Source organism: Castor canadensis, chromosome 2 (assembly GCF_047511655.1).
Source record: "Castor canadensis chromosome 2, mCasCan1.hap1v2, whole genome shotgun sequence".
NCBI lineage: Eukaryota > Metazoa > Chordata > Mammalia > Rodentia > Castoridae > Castor > Castor canadensis.
Window position 1 is genome coordinate 38,587,645 of NC_133387.1, and position 5,208 is coordinate 38,592,852.

The window sequence follows — 5,208 nt, forward strand, 5'->3', positions numbered from 1 at the left end:
GGTTGATGGTCACTAGACAATAGAGATGGTGAAGGGGACAATGTGTCAAACAAACCTTGAGTAAAACCATACTTTACTATCTCAACTCATACAGTCTCATGAAGTAATTTTGTTCCTGATGTTTAAAAAGTTTCTATTCAGTTTAAAAACTTAATAATAGTGCAAAGATGCACATTCATTCCTTTTTCTTCATTAGCACTTAAATGTTAGAATTTGTCTAAATATCATTTTATAAAAGGTCTGAAATAGAACTAAGATAGTCACCATTATTGTCCAAGGAAATGATTAAAATGTGACTTGCCACTTGTATTTCTAGTCTGTTTTGCAGGATTTTACGTTTTTTGTTTTTACTTTTAAAAATTCAAAAGTAATTTGGTTGTCCAATATTTTACAAAGCAGCTGAATCCTCTGTTGACTTTACAAAATATATCTGAGTGAGAAAATGAAAGGGGACGCACCAAACTGGGGTACATTATATGGAAATGTCACAAGGAAATCCCACGTACAACTAATACATACTAATAAAAACACTTAAAAAAAAAGTAAAACTATAGGGTGTTATGAGCTTGAATTCAGGGCTAAAGTACAAAGCTTTTGCCAAATCAGTTTTACTCTTTCTTAAATTGTTAGATTTAATCTTTAAATGGTTCTCCTTATATTAAAGCATAGAAAATTCCAGAACTGGATTCATACCTTGATGTAGTGCCTTTAGTAAGCTAACAAAAGTCACTGGACAGGGCGAGTTAATATTCATTTACTTTCAACTAATCAATAGTGAAAAAATGAATTCTAAGGTTCAAGAAAATTAATCTCATGTTCACATTTCTTCTAAAACAATTTTATCTTGTGGAGAGCTCTTTAGTCAAGGTACCCTTTCACTAGGATGACAGAAAACATCAAATTATGCATAGTATGAAAATATACTCAACATATTCATTTTCCTTCTATTTCTGATTATGACAGATTTAGGAATACATGTGGAGGTTAAAATTAAAGCAAACTGTCCTCTGCAGAGGTCCCATCTTGCCTGGTTTTCCTACTAATATAGTTCTAGACTAGATCCCTAACAGCCTAAAAAAACAGTCGCTTGGAAAGCTACTTACCTTATTGCTGTACAATTCCCTAAACCATGCCAGGATGCCATGGGTGAGACAGACATTTGGAAGCAAGGAAAAAAGTGTCATAAAATTAAAAAGAGTAATCATGTTTTCCCTTAGAATGTTTTAAGATTCAAATTTTATGATATTAAATTGTACTAGAGCAAAAATATGAAAACATGCAACGATTGTGTATGAAAGCAAATTTTGAACCAGAAGATAGTTTTAATTTAATGCATCTGACAAGAAGATCCAATCTTTATTGACTAAATTTGAGTAAGATGTGGTTTATGGATTCTCAATTCCTATGAAAAGGATCTTAAACAAATTGTGGGACATGTTTACACAAATTTATGGCTTAGCTCTGGTATGGAAGAATGACTTCTCCGAAAGAATAAAATCCTAGTGGTTATAAATGGGTCAAAAAGAATTAGATTTTTTTATTTATACTTCAGAAATGTAATCAAGTGAATGAAATGGTTTCATATACATTTTTACATCCAACAGTAGTGACACACTGTTCATACATTAATTCTATAGCAAAATGTACATCCTTCTTTTTTGCTAAGTAAGATATGCCAAGTGTTCATGGACAAAAAAGTATCCTTTCATTGCAACCCAAACTAGTGAATAACAAGGGTAAGTCATGTGTCTTTCAATAGCTCAACAGCATTATTAAGGCCGTTGTCCAAATGTGTTAATATTGGCATGTCTAAGATGAAATCTCACAAATTTTCAAAAATGTAAATGCACAATTTGGAAACTTTACAAAATTGTCTATTGGATTTTGCGACTGAATCTGCCTAGAGACATTAAAGTCCAGGATTGTTTATTTTAAGTGTACTTCTGTAGCTCTATTCCTAGCTGACTATTCTTCGATTCCCTAATCACAAAGAAATGCATTCTTATGAAGTTAAGCAGCTGTAGACACGGAATACTGATGACATTTTCTCCATATCTGAGTTATTGAAAGAAAACCCAGTTAGTGGTAATTCTACCAAATACTTGTAACATTCACATAAAATTTTAATTGATTTTCAAACAGTACAACTGTGCCTTGAATCCAACCACATAGAATATAAGCCTTAAGCCCACTAGGTTTAAGCAATTGTGTCTTTGTAGACTAGAACTATGTAAAATAAAATCTGATAACTCCCTGGTGTTAGAGGTAGACAGTTTTCTTTCAAATCCTAGGTTTGGTCCTTTATTTTATTCAGCAGTGAAAGCCATGAATACAGAACGAATAACAGCTGTTACAATTCTCAACCATGACTTCTAACGTCAGAGAATTCAAAGTATGAACATAGTACACAGTAATGAAAAGTATCAAAAATTAGTTTACCTCAAAAAAGATAAATAAAACAGGTATATTCCACCAATACATAAACAGATGTTTGTGCTACAGTTAAAATTTGCTGTATACAAAAGATCATAGTCCCCATAATCAGCTTATGATAGAAGCAAGAATACATGAGCCATTTAAATTGTCAGACATTATGCTTTATAAGGTATGCACAGAAGTTCAAGCAATAAATACATACATTAGTTCAAAGCCTTACAATAGCTACGCAAAGCAGATGCAGAAAAGCAGATTTGCTATTACTAGCAAGCAATGATATAAGAGTAAAAATTCATGAAATGCATTAAAGCAACATTTTTCTTAGAAAAAGTCTGGTCATTTATGGGTCCACCAACATTTTTACATAATATGCACAATTATCAAAATACAGACCAAGCATTTCAGAAAACTCCAAAAAACCTAAAATCTATTTTCAAAGCAATTGCAGTTTTGGAGGTTTTTCTGGTATAATGTGCAAGCAGCTATTTTTTAAAATTGTATTCATATAAAACCCATGCAAAACTCTACAGGTATATGCATTCTGTGGCTGAGACTTCCTTTCAAAAGTTTTGTAACTGAGGTATGCATACTTTAGCATTGTAGTCTTAGGCCACCCTCCTGTTGGTACAACTCTCACAGTTACTTCCAGTCCATCAAAGCCTTTTGAACATGCACCCGAAAGACCCATTTTCCCTTTCAGACAATCCTTATAGCAGGATCCTAGATGACTGAAAACCATCCTTCACAATACCAATCTTTCTTTTGATACCATGTCAAAAACTTCTGGTTCGTTGATCATGACCCAAAGACAAACATAATGAAAAGTAGCAGTTACTGTGACGTTCTCACGTTTCATGCAATCTGCCATAATTGTTCTAATTTTTTTCTTTTTTTTTTTTCTTTTTTTCTTTTTTTTTTTTTTGCAGAGGTAGAAGCTTTCAGAAAGCCTTTTGGGTAAGTGGGAAAACCCTTTTGAAAGCCGTTATGTCCTTTTATTTGGTGTGATAGATGACTGGGTATCTCTCTAACTCTATTTGCTGACTTCAGCAAAGAATAAACAAATGAGCTTAGTTTGCAAGAACCTGTTCCATCATGTGGAACTGGTACATATGTTAAGCTCTAGCAGCCACCTTCTGTCAAAACTGTTTGTAAAGCAATAACCATAAACAGGTTATGAGGTCCCTTGGTTGGGGGAAAAGTATTATCAAGACTTGGCACAGCACATGAAAAGCAACACGTAAAGTTTCTAGGTTTTAAGCAAACATCTGACTATGCTATCTTCAACTACACCATAACGCATTATCATAGTTTTGGGGTTTGGAGTTGTCAAGAAAACCAGCATTCCAACAATTTGGCCTGCGCAAGTCTTTGAAGGGAGTGTATTGTTAGTGTTAATATCCCGTATAAGCAGAGGCAGAATTATATGTAACTTTGGTTTGACTGAAAATAAATACCATGGACTACAATTGCTATAATATTTGCTTTCAGTGTAAAAACTCAGCTAGATCACTTTAAAATCAATATGAAATTAATTTTTGGCTTTACTAGACCTTTTATGTTTGGTTCCTACTTTTTGTTTTTTCATTATAACTTAAGACTATAAAAAAATAGTACACAACAAAGATTAAGACCGTACAAGACATTTTCTAACAACATGTACTCACCACCAAAAATAAGTGACTGAATGGGGCAAAACAAAAACACAATGTACTATATATATATAACAATATGCAATCTGCATTTGCATCAAGTACATAGTCGTTTTGGTCAGTGATCCAACATTTGTTGCTTTCTAGCATATCATAACTTCCACTGCGGATTTTGTCCTCACCTCTGTCTTTAATGAAAGCAAATCTTCATTGCATTTAGATGGACTTTTGGCCTCAGAAGATTACTCTGTGACTGAATTAATTCTTTTAGTTGTGTTTTTTGTCATATTTGTTTCTTTGTTTAGGGCTAAATGAAAAGATCCCAGAGGTCATCAGAAAACAGCAGGTAGTTCATGGAAAAGGTTCCTTTGTACTAATTGAAGTTACAGAAGGCTGACCAAAGCGTGTGGCTGCTTCTGTCCTTGAGCTCTTGGCCATGGTTAGAGTTGGCTTTGGTTTGCAGCTGTAGCCTTTGACTGTGTTTGCAGGTAGACAAAGCTTTATCACAAGGAGGTAAAGAGTACAGTTGTAAGATCTATGCAGATATGCAAATGTTTCTATGGTGCTTGCACAGATAATGTTAGCTTAGGATTGCACTTTACATCTTAACACTAACAGCACAGACTGGAAGCCTAAGGTTTTAGATGGTTGCAACAGTCTAATTACTGTGTTTTGTAATAACTAACTTATGTCATTTACAGTTGGTGGCACCAACATAAAAAACTAATGTTCTGTTGTTTAAAATTCAGCTAGATACAAGCAGTGACACTAATTTCTGATACTACTCCTGTGCAAATTAAAAACAATAGCAACAAGTTGAACTTGACCAGCAATTGTTTCTAACATTACAACTACTGAATGCTGGAAAATTCACATTAATGAAACTAACACTATTTTTGGCAGTATATGAGGCGCACTTGCTTTCTACAGGACATGTATCCTCATATTCAGTCATTTCATGAACCCTTAAGAGCCACATTTTTTAAATGGGCAAAGCCATTATAGAAAGAACAGTTCATTTTTTCTCAAGAAAATCAGTTTTTGTCTTTTTGCTTTCTTAAAAAAAAAAGAAAGAAAAGGAAGAGAGAGAAAGAGAGAGGAAAACAAGCAATTTGCCTGTTGA

General features: G+C 33.6%; 1 protein-coding gene across 15 annotated transcripts in view; it reads right to left on the reverse strand.

Moving 5' to 3' along the window:
• Positions 1–2,288: 2,288 nt before the first annotated feature.
• Foxp2 (forkhead box P2) overlaps positions 2,289–5,208 on the reverse strand; it is a 571,690-nt gene continuing 568,770 nt past the window's right edge. For all 15 annotated transcript variants that reach the window (XM_074064625.1, XM_074064620.1, XM_074064606.1 and 12 more), the window contains one exon: positions 2,289–5,208. This exon is cut by the window's right edge and continues 309 nt beyond it. The gene's annotated coding sequence lies outside the window, so the exon portion shown is untranslated.